Source organism: Eriocheir sinensis, unplaced genomic scaffold (assembly GCF_024679095.1).
Source record: "Eriocheir sinensis breed Jianghai 21 unplaced genomic scaffold, ASM2467909v1 Scaffold148, whole genome shotgun sequence".
Lineage (NCBI taxonomy): Eukaryota > Metazoa > Arthropoda > Malacostraca > Decapoda > Varunidae > Eriocheir > Eriocheir sinensis.
Genome location: NW_026110828.1, coordinates 332,501 through 350,896, shown reverse-complemented (window position 1 = coordinate 350,896; position 18,396 = coordinate 332,501). Strand labels below are relative to the sequence as shown.

Here is an 18,396-nt window from a genome sequence, read left to right as displayed (position 1 = left end):
AATGGAGGAAAAGGAGAGTTGCAAGAGAGAGACGGAGGGAAGGCAGTATCATAGATTTGAGGAGATTAACGGAGGAGGAGGAGGAGGAGGAAGATGAGGTGAGGATGGACAGGCGAGACATGAAGGAGGAGGAGGAAGATGAAGAGGAGGAGGATAAAAAAAAGTGAAAGGAGTAACGAAATCAACAGAGAGAAAAGATGAAGGAAAAAAAAAACGGAGAAAGAGAAAGAAAAATAATAAAGAATAAACAGAGTAGAAAAGAATAAAGGAGAAAGTGGGAAACAAAGGCGAATGATTGACAGAGAAAGATAAGAAAGTAGGATAGAACATAATAGTAGTAGTAATAGTAGTAGTAGTAGTAGTAGTAGTAGTAGTGGAAAGAGAGTCGTCTTAATGAAGGGAATGGAAGTAGTAGAAGTGGTGGTGGTGGTGGTGGTGGTGGTAATGATGGTGGTGGGTGCGGGGGGGGTTCGAACTAGGGCGCAGCAGGCAGGGGCGTCACATCAGGCCCGCCGTTCCGCCTCCAACAAATTCCTGCCATTTAACCACAGGGCGCAGGGGAGTGTTTTTGGGCGATCAGCTGTTTGGTGCAGATGGCGAGGCGTGGGTGTGGGGAGGGGGGGGAAGAGGAGGAGGAGGAGTTGATTAGAAGAGGACAGAATGACGGGGAGGAAGGGAAGGGAGAGGGACAAGTAGGAGGAAATGGAGGAGGAGGAGGAGGGTGACTGGCATAGGACGAGAGATGGAGGAGGAGGAAGAAGAGGAGAGAGAGAAAAAAAGATGGATGGAGGAGGAGGAGGAGGAGGAAAAGGAGGAGTGTAACTGGTACAGGAAAAGAGATGAAGGAGGAGGAAGAAGAGAGAGAAGAAGAGAGGAAAAAAAAGAGGATACAGAAGAAGAGGGCGTAAGTTAACGATGCAGGAATAGCGTCTGGTGGTGATGGTGATGATGGTGATGATAGTGATGGTGGTGGTGGTGACAAGTACCCCAGAACATCCAAATTCCTGTCTTTGTTAGGGTTAGGTCTGTTTACATCGGTAGGGTGTTAAGGGGTGCGTGGGGGGAGGGGGGAGAAGCGGGGTGATGAGGTGAAAGAAATGAAGAGAAGTGACGTGTTGGTTTTACTTGAACTTGGTAACCTCATTTAGAGAGAGAGAGAGAGAGAGAGAGAGAGAGAGAGAGAGAGAGAGAGAGAGAGAGAGAGAGAGGGTGGGTTGTATGAGAGAGGAAGAGGAAAAACGAATAAAATAGAGGAAAATAACAACAATCACGAGAGAGAGAGAGAGAGAGAGAGAGAGAGAGAGAGAGAGAGAGAGAGAGAGAGAGCGTGTATAGCATAATAGATCCACTTTCCTTAAATTAGATAAGAAAATACACACGAATAAAAAAAATAATAAAAAAAGCAAGAAGTAAACATGATTATAATGATGATGATGATGATGATGATGATGATGATGATGATGATGATGATAAGGAAGAGAAGCATTATAATAGTGATGGAAATGGTGATGTGGTTAGTGATGATGATGGTGATGATGGTGGTGGTGATTTTGGTGATACTATAATGGTGATGAATTCGGTGGTGATGGTGATGGTGATGACAGGTATGAAAGGAAGCAGAGATGATGATGATGGTGGTGGTAGTCAGATGATGTAGATGGTGATGATGGTGTTGATGGTGGTGATGAGCAGCTGTTGCGGTGGTGGTGGTGGTGGTGGTGATGATAGGGGTAGTGGAGATGACAAGGAAGCATTTACATGGTGGTGGTGGTGGTGGTGGTGATGGTGGTGGTGGTGGTGGTGATGGTGATGGTGGTGGTGATGGTGGTGGTGGTGGTGTATAAATATTAATGTCGTGGTGTTGACGATGGTGTTGTGGTGTGTCCAGAGAGAGAGAGAGAGAGAGAGAGAGAGAGAGAGAGAGAGAGAGAGAGAGAGAGAGAGAGATTTGAACACTAAACAGAAATCTAGTTACAGAGAAATGAAACCAATAACAACAACAACAACAACAACAACAAACAGTTTCCTCATACTTTTATTCATAACTAAAAAAAAAAAAAAATCAGTTTGAGGAGAAGAAAATAAAAAAAAGCATAACCTCATTTTCTTCTTTACATCTCCAAGTAAAGAAAAAAAAGAAGAAAAGGGAGTAAAAAGAGGAACGAATAAACGAGAATAAAACGAAAAAAATAAACAGAAATAAAACTGATAGGCCTAAACCAGTATAAACGCATGTGTGTGTGCGTGTGTTTTTGTGTGTACGTGTATGTGTGTGTTTTCACGGCCCTCAAAGAACCCATAATTTGTGGTACTTCCCCGAACGCTTCAAGGTTATCAAAACGCAATTCAATCAACCATTAGAGGAATCGATCGTCATTTGTCTGAGGCTGGGGCGACGCGCATGATTGGTGGTCTTGCCCTACAATCAGCCAATCACCTTAAGCACACAGCCTTACCCCAATCCCTCCCCCACCTACCCACCTACCCACCGCCTATCTATCCTCAACTCCCCACCTTCTTTACCTCCCCTCACCATCCGTCCCCTCTCCCTACCTGTCTCACCTGTCTTACCTCACCTGTGTTAGAGGGGATTGGGAAGGTAGGGAGAGAAGGTAGTACAGGTAAGGTAAGGGAGAGAGAGAGAGAGAGGGAGATTGAGAGTAGATATGGGGAAGAGGAGAGGAGATGGGTACAGGAAGGTAAGGGAAGAGGGTTAAGTGAGGAAAAGTGAAGCAAGGGAGGAAGAAAGAGGGAAGAGAAATAGGTAGGAGAATATAAGAGGGAGGGGATAGGTAAGGCAAAGGGAGCTGGTAAAGGGGAGGTGAGGAAGGAGGTGACAGTTAGGTAAGGGGTAGTACAGGTAGGTAAGAGAAAGGGGTACAGGTGAGTTAATTAATCCAGGTAAGGGGAAGAGGTAGGTGGTAATACAGGTAGGTAAGAGAAAGGGGTATACAGGTGAGGTGTAGGTGGTAATACAGGTGGGTAAGAGAAAGGAGTATACAGGTGATGTGATTGAGCCAGGTAAAGGGGAGGGGACAGTGGGTAGGTTAGGTGACAGGGCAGGTAATAGGGGGGTAAGGGGGTTAAGGGGGGCGAATACCTTGTTGATTGGCGGTATTAGTGAGTTCCCTGTGTGGTTTACGATCATTACTCCCAGCCATCGATATATCCAAGTCGCTGAGGCCGGACCGATAATATTTCAACGGTACCCAAATTACCGAGTGTGCCGATCCTTGCTCCAGGCTCCCTCCTCTGTCATAACATAAGCCTCCTCCTCCTCCTCCTCTTCCTCTTCTTCCTGATGTTCTCCTTCGCCTCCTTATCTTCATCTACTTACTCCTCCGCCTACTCGTCTTATTCTTCCTCTTCCTGATGTTCTCCTTCGCCTCCTTATCTTCATCTACTTCTCCTCCTTCACTTCTTTTTCTCTTCTTCCTCCTATTCTACAACTTCTTTTAATCTCTATCTTCCTCCTCTCTTTCTCTCTTTATTTACTTCTCCTCCTCCTTCTTTTTTTTTTCTCTGCTTCCTCTTCCTCGTCTTTCTCATATTTTCCTCCTCTTCCTTCTCTTCTTCCTCTTTGCCTCCTGATTCACCTCCTCCTCCAGTTCTATTTCTCCTTTCCTTTCTCTTTTCCTTTTTTATCTTATTGTTACTACTACTACTACTACTACTATTACTATTACTACTACTACTACTACTACTACTACTGGTATTCTCTCCCTCTTCCTATTGTCCAGTGGAGAGAGAGAGAGAGAGAGAGAGAGAGAGAGAGAGAGAGAGAGAGAGAGAGAGAGAGAGAGAGAGAAGGCTGGAGAAAATATGGAGAGATGGAGGAGAAAGCGGAAAAAAAGAATTGATGGAGGAATGAGTGGAGGGAGAGCAAGATGGACAGATGGAGGAAGGGAGGAAGAAATTGTGGAAGGGAGGGAAGGAGAGGAGAGAGAGAGAGAGAGAGAGAGAGAGAGAGAGAAATGGGAATATGTGACTGATTTTGGGACAGCCATAAAATCCGTGTGTGTGTGTGTGTGTGTGTGTGTGTGTGTGTGTGTGTGTGTGTGTGTTAAGGATGGGAAGGAAAATCATAGACGTTGTAGAAAGGACATTACAGAAATACCTCCCCCCCCTTACCTGTAATAACTGCACCTGGTGGCCGCCATGATTAAACTCCCAGGTATAAATCACTTGCTCGCTCTGTACTTTGCTTCCCTCAAGACTAGAGGTCGTTACTGTGCTTCCTACCTACCCTCTCTTATTACTCTCTCTCTCTCTCTCTCTCTCTCTCTCTCACCTTTGTTTACCTGTGTTCTAATGAGCCCAGGTAAGGTACAGGTATAGTGCAGGAAAGGTATGGTCCAACCCCTTCACCTTCACCTCTCCTTCTGTAACTACGAAAATTCACTTCCTCGTAAAATTAAAAGGTTATGGTGGAAATATTTTTAAGGGGCTGAAACGATAGGAAACTGACCAACCGCAGAAGGAGAAAGGGGAAGAAAAGGAGGAGATGGAAGTGGAGGAGAATGAGGAGGAGGAGGAAAGGGAGTTGGAGATAGAAAGGAAGGAGAATGAAAAGTAGGAGATAAAAGTTGAGGAGATACGAGTGGAGATAAAGAAGGAGGAAGAGAAGGAGGAGATTGAAGGGAAAACAGGAGGAGAAAGAGGAGGATGCAAAACTGACCACATACAGGAAGAGGAAAGAGAGAGGAAGAAGAGAAGTGGAGGAGGAAGAGGAAGAGGAGATGGAAATAGAATAAAACTGACCAACAACAGGGAGACTAAATGCTGGAATAGGAAGGGAAGGGAGAAGAGGAGGAGGAGGAGGAGGAAGATAGGTAGAATCGATGACAAACTCGTCCCTAGAGAAAGCACGTGAATATGGAGTGTTGGATCCCCCTAGGAGCTGAGGGAAAGGGATTCAACTCTGCTTTATGTATGGGAATTATAGAGGAAGAGGAGGAGGATCTGGTATTTACTTTATTGCGTCCCAGCGTTTATGATTTTCTGCCTAATACGATTCCACGTTCACTATGATATTTGTATTTAGTGTTCGAATCTCCTAAAAACACGTGTTTGATTCGACTTTATATGAAGGAGTACATTGTGTCAGATCCCATTCCATTGTTTCCGAGTGTCTTATGTTAGTTTTTCTTTAATATTCGATTCCCTTTAGACGTTTATTGAAGGAGCTATCAGACTTATTAAGCAAAAGGTTTGGGTTTGAGACGAACGAAGGAAAGAAAGCAGAGGAAAGATAATACAGAATGGAGAGGAGGAGGAGGAGAAGGAGATACGGGTGGAGAAGAAGAATGAGGAAGAGAAAGAGGTCATTTGAATCCACCTCAAATACAACTTGCAATAGAATACTCAATCCCCTTAAGACATATAGAGATAGAATATGAATCTGAAGGAAATTTGATCACCACATTTTGTCTTTAATTCATGTCGTCTATAATCCCTTTCCCCTTATACAGTGACGCATGAAGACTCGTATACAGGAAAGGGCTTGGAACGGGAGAATAGGGAATTAAAGAGCCTCCTATTTTAGCCTTTCTTTATGTGTGAATCCTCCCTTCACGGTGCTGGTTAGCGAGGCCGCGAGGTATATTGATGAAGACACAGTTATAAGGTTGATGTCACCTGTCCGTGTATGGTGTAGAGAGAGGGCGGGGCACACACACACACACACACACACACACACACACACACACACACACACACGCCACTTCCATATGTTGTTTGAGGATGTAATTTTTTTTTTTAGTGTGTTGTTGTTGTTATTGTTGGTGGTGGTGGTGGCGGTGGTGTTTTCATGTTTGTTTATTTGTTTGTTTGTTGATATTTATAGATGATGTGTTACTCAATAATAATGCCGTTGTTGAATTACTGATCGCTGTTGTTCTTGTCATTATTTTTTTTTCTTGCTGTTGTTGTTGTTGTTTTCCCTGTCGGCTCCACTTTAAGACCTTTGCAATCATCTAAATTAAATTCTGCTCAAGTTTATTAGTCATCATGTGTTGCAGACGGACTGTGTGACCTGACAATCTGACCCTTATGACCTCAACCCCTCTTTTCCCTTCCTTTCTCTCGCTCTCTCTTCTCCCTTCCTTTCCCTCAACCCCTCTCCTCCCTCCTTTCTCTCACCCTCTTCTCCTCTCCTTCCCCTCACTCTCTCTCCTCCCTTTCCCTCACTCTCTCCTCCCCTCCTTTCCTTCACTCTCTCTCCTCCCTTTCCCTCACTCTCTCCTCCCTCCTTTCCCTTACTCTCCTCCCTCCCTTTCCTCATTAATCTCCCTCACCATTTCTTTTCCTCCACTTATCATATTTTCCTTCTATTGTTTTCGTTCTTCAAATCAAAACTTGACGAATAATAAAGATAAATATGAGTAAACAAAGAAATACCCGTTCAGGTGAAGGTTAAAGGTGAAATTGTATATACAGGTAATATTATAGGTAAGATAGTTAATTAGTTGTCGCTTACCTGGATTTCTGTAGTCACCTGTACAACCACGAGCTAATTAGAGACGATAGAAGTAGATAGATGAATTTATAGATCGATAGATAAATTCAGATAGATAAAAAGAAAAAAAACGAATAGGATTAACCAAACAAAAAAACGTATTAATTAAGAGTTAGACAGATCGATATAGTGAAATACATAGACTCAGAGAATTAGAGAAAGAAAAAAAACACGAATGACCGTAATTAAACAAAAAACAAGTCGTAAAGAAAGAGAGGCCAGACGAGGGGAAGGAGAAGGAAGAGGAAGAGGAGGAAAGAAGAAAGAAGAGAAGGAAGGAAGAAAGGAAAGAGGAAGGAGAGAAAGAAGGGAAGAGGGGAAAGAGAGAGGAGGGGAAGGAGGGAAGAGGGGAAAGACGGGAGGAAAGAAAGAAGGGAAGAGGGGAAGGAAGGAAGAAAGGAAAGAGGAAGGAGAGAAAGAAGGGAAGAGGGGAAAAAAGAGAGGACGGGAAGGAGGGAAAAGGGGAAAGAAGGAAGAGGAAAAAGAGGGAAGAGGAAAGCATAAACACGTCCTCTTGAAGCATCGACTGAAGAGGAAGTGTTTGTCTCAGGCGAAGTGTGTCAGGCTCTCTGGGGGAACATAACCACGCCCTTAGAGAGAGAGAGAGAGAGAGAGAGAGAGAGAGAGAGAGAGAGAGAGAGAGAGAGAGAGAGTTTTAATCCTCCACTTGTATTTATTTATTTTGTTTATTTTTACCTTTTTTTTGTCTCAGGGTCTTAAAAGTATAAATGTTTTTTTTTTTTTTATTTTTATTACGCACAAAAAAGATAAGGGTACAATTCTCATCAGTACATTACTTTAAGATATTTTTTTTCTCTATTTCCATTTTTCAACTTTTCCTTTTCTTTTTTTTTCATTTTTTCAGCTTTGTACTTTCTTTCACTTTTTTTTTCTTCATATTTCTTTCTTTGTTTCCTTCACTTGTTTTTTTCTTCATCTTTTCTTTCTTTTAATTGTTTTTTTCATCTTTTCTTTCTTTGTTTCTTTCTTTCACTCCTTTCTACCATTCGTTCCTCCTTCTTTCTTTCTTTTTGTCCTGTCTTTTATTTATTTATTTCACCTTATTTTTTGCCCTTACCTTCACTAATGAGAACACAAACACACAAACACAGGAAAAGCAAAACAAAAGAGCATCACAAACACAAACACCGCACGAGTCATCAAAACCGTTTCCATCATTACTCTTATTTTTTTCCTCTCGTCCGTCCGTCCTTCGTTCGACCCATTAGTATGCAATCTCTCGACCGGGTTCGGAATTAAGGAATCAACGAAAATTAATGAATATCCAACTTTCCTTGCGATGAGGAGTCAAAAACAGGACAGTCACCCTCCCACCCTCTACCCCCTTGCCTCCTCCCCCTTCCCCCTTCCCTCATTCCCAAAAGGTGAAAATTTCGATTAGCAATTCTAATGAAGGAATACACAAGCCTAACACCTGGTATTGAATTGATGAGTGAGAGGAGTGAGGAGTGAGGAGGAGGAAGTGGAAGAGGAGGAGAAGGAGGGAGGAATAGGGAAGAGTGAAATGTGAGTAAAGAAACTTATCACAACAAAATGAAAACGAAAACGGAACTGTATATACATGACCGAGACACGTTTGATCTCTCTCTCTCTCTCTCTCTCTCTCTCATCAACAACCTCTCCCAACTAATCTTAAGCATATTTTTTCCCCTCTTTCGTCTTTTTCTCACTTGCATCCTCCAACCTCCTCCATTCCACCTCCTCCTCCTCCTCCTCCTCCTTATCACCTCCAGGAATCCCGCGCAGTACATATGGCTCACTCTATGCAAATACACTAACACTCCGTCGGATAAGTCTCCCCGGACCGCCTGAGAATCATGATATTGCATTAGTGTTTCGCCATAAAAACCCGAACTAGGGGAAGACGCCGAGGAGGAGGAGGAGGAGGAGGAGCGGGAGGAGGAGGAGGAGGGTGGGAGAGGAGAATATTGAGAAGTATGGGAAAGAGGGAGAGAGGAAGATTAGAAGAAGGAAGTGGAGAAGGAGGAGGAGGAGGAGGAGGACAAAGTGCAGGAGGATGAGGTATTTATAGACACATGAGAAGAAGGAGGAGGAGGAAGAAGGAAGAAGGGGAGGAGGATAAGAAGAAAAGATGATAAACAAGGAAGAGGAAATACAAGAAAACAGAAGAAAGGGGGAATGAGGAAGTATTGAAAAAAGAAGTAGATAAAGAAGAAGGATGAGGAGGAAGAAGAGAAAGAACAGAAAAGATAGCGAGAAAGGAAGAAATTAAAATAAAATAAAGGAGAAAGGGGAATGAAGAAGTTTTAACAGTAGAAGAAGAAGAAGAAGAGGAAGATAAAGAAGCGCAAGAGATAGAGAAAAGGAGAAGGCAGAAAGGGGAATGAAGAAGTTTTAACAGTAGAAGAAGAAGAAGAAGAGGAAGATAAAGAAGCGCAAGAGATAGAGAAAAGGAGAAGGCAGAAAGGGGAATGAAGAAGTTTTAACCATAGAAGAAGAAGAAGAAGGAATAGGAAGAGAAAGAAGAGCAAGAAATAGAGAAAAGGAAAGATCTATACCAGTGGCGCCATCTTGCGTCGAAAAAGTGAATTATTGAGCCTCGGCGATGCTGTGTAAATGGAGAGACTCGTTTTGCATAAGCCAGGGAGAGAGAGAGAGAGGGAGGAAGGGAGGGAGAGGGAGAGGCATGTTAGCGGTGACATTGGGTGATTAAGCAGCCTCAGAAGGGTGATAAAGGATGAGGAGGAGGATGACTATACCGAAGAGGAGGATGACAATGACGAGGGTATTGTAGGCTCGGTTTTAACACCCAGAAAAGGATTATGTAGGCTCAGTTTTAACCCCCAGAATTCAAATCCTATTGGTTTAATCTAACACTACATATCCTAACCCCGCCCTTACCTAATGAAACAGCATCCTAACCCAACTAATGTAACCTAATCAGCTTCAAACTTACCCTAGTCCAACTTGTCTAAAACTTTAATTAACACTAAGTCTATTCTAGCTTACCTAACCTCGGCCTGACCTGAAACGCTATCCTCAACCGAGTGTCTTATCTAATTATACTTTAGTCCTTCCACACTTTTCCTAACCTAACTTTAACCTCTTCTTAACGCAAACTATGAAGTGGTAAACTCTAGCATAAGGAGGAGGAGGAGGAAGAGGGGTGGAGAGGTAAAGCAATAGGACTTGGTAGAGGAGGAGGGAGAGGATATTGAGAAGTAGGGAAAAGAAGGAGGGGAGAGTAGGAGGAGGAAGAGGAGGTTACATACACCCTACCTAATTTATACCACCCAGCTAACCCTATTCTAAGAGACCCCTAACTCCACCTAACCTCCATAGCCCTATTCAAGTCTCCTCCCAACACTCAAGCATCACCAAACCCAGTCGATGTCAACCCAACCAAGCTCAAACTAACTCAAGCTATGCCCATATTTACCTAGTCAACCTAAAACCTATTCAAAGATACCCTAACTCCACCTAACCTCCACAGCCCTATGCAAGCCTCCTCCCAACACCCAACCATCACCAAACCCAGTCGATCTGAACCCAACCAAACACAAACTAACTTCAACTATGCTCTCAACCCAGTCAGCCTAAAACCTATAACCTACCGTAACATCACCCAACCTCAACAACCATAACCCAACCCATAACCTCCCCCCCCAGCCCTCACCCATCGCTGCCACGGCCCTGTATCGCGTTTCTTAAAAAGTGCTCACCCACAAAAGATGCCGATTGGTGGATTAGTGGCCGTGTTCGAATCCTTGCCCGACGCCTTGACTTCTTCTTCCCTCATTCTTGTTCCTTCTTCCTCTCGTGTTGTGGGGTAAGAATGCGTGCGTGTGGGAGTGAGGGAAGGAGAGGAAGGAAGGTTTGTGTGTCTCTTTGTGCTATTTCTCTTTACTTTCTTTCCCCTTTCTCTTTTTTAACCACCTTTCTGTCCTCCTTTCCATCCTCTTCTTTCTATTTTCCCGCCTTCTTCCTCCTCCTAAACCTCCCTTCATTCTCTCTTTTTCCTTCTTGCACAACTTGTTTCTCATTCTCTATTATTTTCTTTATTATTGTTTTTATTTTCAACTATCCATTTCATCCATCCATCTGTCCAAACTATCATTTCCTCCATCTATTCCTCCCTCCTTCCCTCCCTTCCTCTGTCCCTCCCTTCCCAGAATGCAAAATGCCTCCCCGCCGCGTCGAGTCTTGGGCCGAGAAATTCAGGCGAAGATGAAGCCAACTGACGCCGTTTCCGACACCAGATTAAAAGGGTTGGGTCCATTACCAGGGATGGGGAGGTTATGGATGCGAGGCTGCCACACACCACCACAAAGAACAACATCACGACACACCACGACACCAAGAACCGAAATGTCAACCTAACCGAATCCACCCAAAAAACAAAAACAACAAAAAACACTAAAAAATCACCCTTAGCTTTTTTTCGACCCCTCAAGTCCCCATGTATTGTGGTTTAAGGGTGAATGGGGGTGTTTTAATGGGTATGGGCGGCAAGGGAAGGGGTAGGGGGCAGGGTAGGAGGGTATGAGCTGAGATGACTGATGCTGGGGATGCTGAAATGGTTAAGATGAAAGTCAAGGCTGTCTGTGTGTGTGTGTGTGTGTGTGTGTGTGTGTGTGTGTGTGTGTTCAGAGAGAGAAGGGAAATGATGAGGGAGAGGGAAGGGAGAGGGAGAGGAAGGAAGGGTGGAAGTGGTGGTGATGGTGATAATGGTGGTGGTATTTTTGTATAGTTGATGATGGTGGTGATGGTGATGGTGATTGGACTAAATGTGTTGGTTTATAATGGGTGATGAGATGGTGGTGATGGTGAGGGTGGTGGTGATGGTGATGGTGATTGGACTAAATGTGTTGGTTTATAATGGGTGATGAGATGGTGGTGGTGGTGATGGTGAGGGTGGTGGTGATGGTGAGGGTGGTGATTGGACTAAATGTGTTGGTTTATAATGGGTGATGAGATGGTGGTGGTGGTGATGGTGAGGGTGGTGGTGATGATAATGGTGTTGAGGGTGGTGATAGCTGTGAGTTTGCGGTGTTTGTGATGGTGAAACTATTACTACTACTACTACTACTACTATTACTACTACTACTATTACTACTACTACTACTTATAATTCTCTCCTCCTCCTCCTCCTCCTCCTCTTATTTCCTAACTCTTAAATCTCATCTTTATCTCTTCTTTTTTCTATTTCCCTTTTTTCTTCTCCTTTCATCGTATTCCTCCTTCCTCCCTTCTTCTTTCCCTCCCTCCCCTATAATAATGATGATGATGATGATGATGGTATTGCGTAAATGATGATAATGGTGAGTGGTAACAAGGATGGTGGTGGAGAGAGAGAGAGAGAGAGAGAGAGAGAGAGAGAGAGAGAGAGAGAGAGAGAGGAACAATACGGAAAATATGAATAACATTGTCACGTCTCTTTGGATCGTCTGACGTGGACTAGAAAACACCCTTCCTCCTCCTCCTCCTCCTCCTCTTCCTCTTCCTCCTCCTCCTCTTCCTTTTTATCTGCTTTCCCTCGATTTTCTCAGCTTTATCGTATTCTGTTCATTTTCCTTTTTTTTTCTTTTATATTTTTTTTTCTTTCCTCACCCTCTTTTCACTCTCTTCCACTTTCCTTTTCTTCTGTTCCACTTTTCTTTATACTCCACATCCCACTCCACTTCCTCTTTTTTTTCTCATTTATCTTCTCTTTCATTATTTCCCTTCTTCCTTCCTCTTCTTCCTCTTCCTCTTTCTCCTCCTCCATATGTTTTTTTTTTTTATTCATCCTCCTGTTTTCATTTTCATCACTTTTCTTCTTCCACATTCTTCCCTTCCTTCCTCTCTTCCACATCTCCCTCCTCTTCTTCTTTCTCCTCTTCCAAATTTGTTATCGTTTCTTCTTCCTCCTGTTTTCATTTTCTTCAACTTTTCTTCTTCCACGTTTTCCTCTTTTTCCTCTCCTCCCTCTTTCCTCTCCCTCCTGTTTTCATTTTCATCAACTTTTCTTCTTCCACGTTTTCCTCTTTTTCCTCTTCTCCCTCTTTACTCTCCCTCCTTTATTCCTATTTCTCCCTTTTTTTTTCATTTTCTATTAATTCAGTGGCTAATCTTTTCTCATTTTAACCCTTCTCTTCCTTTCCTTCCCTCCCTCCCTCCTTCCCTCCCTCCCTCCTTCCCTCCCTCTTCCTCCCTCCTTCCCTCCCTTCCTCCCTCCTTCCCACCCCTTGTCAAAGTCTCCTAACCCTTTCCTCTCCATCCTTCCCTCATCTGATCCTTCCTCCTCTCCCTCCCTCCCTCTCTCTTTAGTCCTACCCCACATCCTCGGTTCCCACCCTTCTTCCTCCTCCTCTCCCTTCCTCCCTTCCCTTGTCTTCTTACTATAAACAAGACACATAAACGCCTCACATATTTCTTTTTCTTCTCCCCTTCTCCTCCTTTCTTCCTCCCTTTCTTCCCTTTTTCTTCATTCTCCTTCATTTTCTCTTCCCTCGGAATCACTTTTTTTCACTTTCTTCCTTTCTTCATTTCTCTTTCCATTCTACTGTTTTTTCCTTCATTCTCTCTTCATTTTTTTCTCCTTTTTCTTCCTTTCTTTTCTTCTCTTTTCCTCCATGTTTTCTTCTTTCTTCCTCCTCTCCCTAACCACCTTCCTCCACCTCCCCTTCCCCTCCCTTTCCTCTCTCTTTCTCTCCCTCCCCCGCCTCGCTCTACCTATAACCCCTTCCCCGCGTCGTCCTCGCGTCTTTAATATTTCCTTCTATCTGTCTCTCTCCCCAGCCTATCCTCTCTCTCCCTACCCTCCCCCCACCTCCTCTCTCTCTCTCTCTCTCTCTCTCTCTCTCTCTCCCACCCCTTCCTCTCTCTCCCCCTATATCTCCCAAGCCTTTCCCCTCCCCCTATCTCTATATATAACCCCTTCCTTCTCCATATAAACCCTATACATCCTTTTTAACCCTCTCCACGCCCCTTCCCCCCCCCCCCCCCCACCCCCCACCCCCCGACAAACAGGCCCCCGACGCCACATGAGCCGACGGAGCAATTTAGTCAATCAGGGAGGAGAAGGATTGACCGAGGGAGTGATTGAAGTTGACTCCGATATCCTACTCAATGGGGGCGGGATGTTATTGAAACCCTCTCTCTCTCTCTCTCTCTTGTTTTCTTCGTTTTTTGTCTCATTTCTCTTCATTTTTCTCTTCCTCCTCTTCGTCTTCCTCTCATTACTTCACTTCCTCCTCTTCCTCCTCTTCCTCTTCCTCCTCTTTCCTCATACGCTTCTTTCACTCCCCTCTTCCTTCCCTCCTCCTCCTCCTCCTCCTCCTCACTCCCCTCTCCCTCTTCTCCATACTGTTTTGTCCTCCTCCTCCTCCTCCTCCTCCTCCTCCACATTCCTCCTCTGATACTTTTACCGCATGATAGGCAACCCGCAGAGAGAGAGAGAGAGAGAGAGAGAGAGAGAGAGAGAGAGAGAAGCCGCAACGTCACCATCAACAGACATAATAATCACACGCGTAGAGAGAGAGAGAGAGAGAGAGAGAGAGAGAGAGAGAGAGAGAGAGAGAGAGAGAGAGTCGGTATCAATAGAAAAAAAGGGAGAATAAATTAAAGGAGAGGAGAATTAAGACGAAGGAGGGAGGGAGGGAGAGAAATATGAAACACTTTCCTTCCCTTCTCTCCCTTCCCTCCCTTCGCTCCCTTCCTCCCTCCCAGTATGTTTAAAAGATATAAATGAGTAAGTACATGACGGGTGATGGGAGGAGGAGGAAGAGGAGGAGGAGGAGGAGGAGGAGGAGGGAGGGTAAAGGGAAGAGAAGGAATTGGAGGAGGAGGAGGAGGAGGAAGAGAAAAAAATGAAGAATGGGAGAAGGAAGGTTTGATGAGAGAGAGACGGAGAGCTGCACCAGAGAGAGAGAGAGAGAGAGAGAGAGAGAGAGAGAGAGAGGGGGCTGGTGGTGGTCTGAGTCGTCGTGTTGAGTGATGGCAAGGAAGATAATTGATATGATTGGGGAGACCTAAAAAACATGAGGGTGGAGTCAGTCTCTCTCTCTCTCTCTCTCTATCTCTCTCTCTCTCTGTTTTCTGTTTTTGTCTCGTTTCTCTTCATTTTCTCTTCTTCCTTCTCTAGTCTTCCTCATTACTTCACTTCCTCTTCCTCCTCTTCCTCTTCCTCCTCTTTTCCTCATACGCTTCTTTCACTCCTCACCTCCTTCCTTCCTCCTCCTCCTCCTCCTCCTTCTCCTCCTCCTCTCTCTCCTCTCTCTCTCTCGTTTTGTCCTCTCTCTCTCTCTCTCTCTCTCTCGTGTTAGTCAATCTTTTCTTTCTCTTCGCGTGATTGAAGTATTGGACCGCGTGAGTGATTCCTTTTAGAAGACTGTGAAAGAGTAACATTGACTATACTCTTCCTATTGTTGCATTTCTCTGTTATTTTATTGATTTTATTTGTATTTTTCGCTCCTTTATTTCCGTTCTACTTGATTTGAATTTATTAAGACTATAAAAATATTGTACTCGGCTTCAATCTATTTGCTGCATTTTCTTCGTTTCTATCCATTTCATTTATCTCATTTAGTTTCATTCGCTGGGCTTTTTTTTATTCATTATTATTTCCTTTTTTTTGCCCTTTAACTGTTTCCTCTACTGTTAAAAAAGTCCTCTGTGTTAAGTGAATTCATTGTACAGGAGTTTGAAGAGGTCGTGTATAGCAATGAAGAAGAAAATATATCTGAATAGTGGTAAGAAGAAAATGGAAGGAAGGTCATATTGAGTGGTTCTAAGCTATATTTAACGCCCGCCAGTCACTTCAGGGAGAAAAAAAAATTACGAACCAGAAAGCGAAGAGATAATCCCGAGCATAAAACGAAGGGTAGAGATAAGGAGGAGAGAGATGAAAAGGCGATGGACTCAAAAACACACATAAAAACACGAGAAAGTATAGACGACTCAACATCACTGTCCAAAAATATAAACGCCTGAATCACCGTGAGTTTCCGAAATCAAAGAAATTAAACTTACGAATCATTTAAAGCGAGTCATGGCACCTGAGAGAGAGAGAGAGAGAGAGAGAGAGAGAGAGAGAGAGAGAGAGAGAGAGAGAGAGAGAGAGAGAGAGAGAGTATCAGGACAGAAAAAATAGATAAAAATAGAATTACAAGAAAATAAACAGAGAAACATGGAAACACAGAAATGAAGGCACCAGAAAGAAGAGAGAGAGAGAGAGAGAGAGAGAGAGAGAGAGAGAGAGAGAGAGAGAGAGAGAGAGAGAGAGAGAGAGAGAGAGAGTCACAGATACAGGTCAAATCAACAGGGAGAGGTGGGGGGCTGAGGTGAGACTAAGGGCGGAGGGTTCAGTCCCTTATCGTGGCCGCTCATCAACCTGTGTGTTTTAGGATCGGAACCCGTGAAACAGGATCCAAACCCCTTCATCTCACCGAAAAGGGGTTGGGCAAAGTATAGATGAGGGAATGGACATAGGAGAGGTGTTGAGGATATGTGATCTTTTCCTTTTTTTGTTGTTTTTGTTTACACTAGAGATGGATTAAAGGAGGAAGAGGAATAGGAGAAAGAGGAGGAGGAGGAGGGAAGGAGAGAAAGGAGAGGGGCTGATTTGACTGAGAGAAAGGGAGAGAAAGATGAAGAGTTGAAGGAGAAAGAGGAAGAGGAGGAGGAGGGGAAGGAGAAGGGAAAGAGGCAAAAGTAATGAGAAGAAAATGAGGAAAACAAAATGAAGTGAAGAGGAAAAACAAGAGGAAAACAGAAAATTACAAACATCTTAAAGAAACATTGAAAAAAATATAAACAAACAGAATCATTAATCTAGCAAACGAAAAAAAAGTACCGTTTGTGTGTATGTGTGTGCGTTCGTTTGTGACCAATACTAAATAAACAAAAAAAGAAAACCATATTTTTTTTTTTGAGAAACATACATAACATCTATACTTTCTCATATATATAAAGGCAGTGATTAACGGTTTTTTTCCTCATTTTTTTTACCCTTGAGATGCTTCCTTTACTGTAAAAAAAAAAAAGGATCCACCCCCCTTAAGTCGATCTCCTAAGTCATCTCTTTAAATCAGTTCTGTGTCGCTCTTTCCGTAATCTCTCATCGCCGCCAGCATCAATCTTTAATCTCTGGTCTTCGCGAAATTCCAGTCCCTCGCCTTCACGGTTCCAGGAAGGCGATGGTGAGGAAAGTGACGGCGAGGAAGCTGTCATGATCCTTAGCGGGGAGATTGTGAGAGAGTGTGGAGATGAGTCAAGGCTGAGAGGAGAGATAAGAGAGAGATAGTGTGCGGCTTATTGTATTGTGTGTGATGAAGAATGGGATAGATACAATACTCTTTTTTTCTTTCCTTTCTATGTATTTCCCTTTTTTTTTTGTATTTGTTCTGCCAATTCTGATTTTTTTTCTTTACTTTTCTTAAATACAATACTCTTTTTTTTCCTTTCTGTTTATTTCCTTTTTTTTGTATTTGTTCTTCCAGTTCTGATATTTTTCTTCTTTAATTTTCTTGGTTTTCTTATTTTCTTCTTCCTTTTCCTTTCTTTTCCTTTCCTTTCCTTCTTTCCTTTCCTCCTTAATTTTTCTGGTTTTTTATCTCTCTCTCTCTCTCTCTCTCTCTCTCTCTCTCTCTCTCTCTCTCTCTCTCTCTCCTTATCATTCCCATCTTCGCAAAAAAATACATATCCTCCCAGATTTTATATTCCTATTTTTATCATCTTTTCTTGCCGGGCTTAAAAGTATAATCTTACCTCCTCATCCTCCTCCTTTTCGTCATCTTTCTCCTCGTTTTCAATTTTGTTCTCTTTCCCTCTTTCTCGCCTTCATCCATCCTAAGCCGACCCCCTTCCTCCTCCTCCTCCATGTAAAAGCGACAAACATTTTACACTACAATGGAAGAGGAGAAGGAGAAGGAGGGGGAAGAGGAAGAGAGAGAGAGAGAAGGAGAGAAAGAGAGACAGGAAGACGAAGAGAGGAAAGGAAAGAAGGGCTAGAAAAATGAAGTTAAAAGAGAAGGAAAGGAGAGTAGATAGAGGAAGAAGAGGAGGAAGGAGGGAAGGAAACAAGATTAGAACCAGAGGAAGAAGAAGAGGAGGAGGAGGAGGAGGAGGAGGGGGGTCTACAAGGGCAGAACGCGTCAATAACACGTCTCATACATGCCAATGGTCAAAGTTTAGCAATTAAAACTATCATCAATGCTTCTGCGAGCTTATGATTAATCTTTACGGCGAGGTGAAAAGATATTATGAGGAGGAGGAGGAGGAGGAGGAGGAGGAAGGGTTATAGTTGTCGTAGGAAGAGGGGAAGATGCGTGGAAAGGAGGAGGAGGACTAGAAAGAGTGATAATGAGGGGAGGAGGAGAAGGAGGAGGAGGAAGAAGCAGGGACGGGAGAAAGAGGAAGAGGAAGAAGACAGGGATGGGGGAGGAAGAGGAGGAAGAGGAGAGAAGAAGGGAGATAGAAGGAAGAGGAAGTAAAAGAGGAAAAACTGGAAGAAGGAGGAGGAGGAGGAGGAGAAGGAGGGGAGGAGGAGGGAAGAAAAATTGAAGATAAGGAGATTTGTTGCACACACACACACACACACACACACACACACACACACACACACACACACACACACACACGTAGATTAAATAAACAAAAACAAAAAACGAAAAAGAAATATTAGTTACCGGGAGTGTTACCTCTCTCTCTCTCAGGAGGGAAAAACACATGTTCTCTCCACGGCCACCTGTCCTGTCTCTCTTTCCTCCTCCCTTAACCCTTTTTGCCCTTTTTCCTCCCTTCCCTCCGCTTCTCACCCTCCTCCTGTCTCTCCCTCACCCTTCACCCCTCCTGTCACCCCTTACATTGAGCTTCAGTAGACAGCTTCCCGTGACCCCAGCGAGCTCCTCCCCCCA

At 43.7% G+C, this 18,396-nt stretch overlaps 1 protein-coding gene across 1 annotated transcript in view; it reads left to right on the top strand.

Moving 5' to 3' along the window:
* Positions 1-18,396, top strand: part of LOC126990187 (uncharacterized protein DDB_G0288805-like) — a 140,766-nt gene that overhangs the window by 26,954 nt on the left and 95,416 nt on the right. The gene's annotated exons all lie outside the window — the stretch shown is intronic.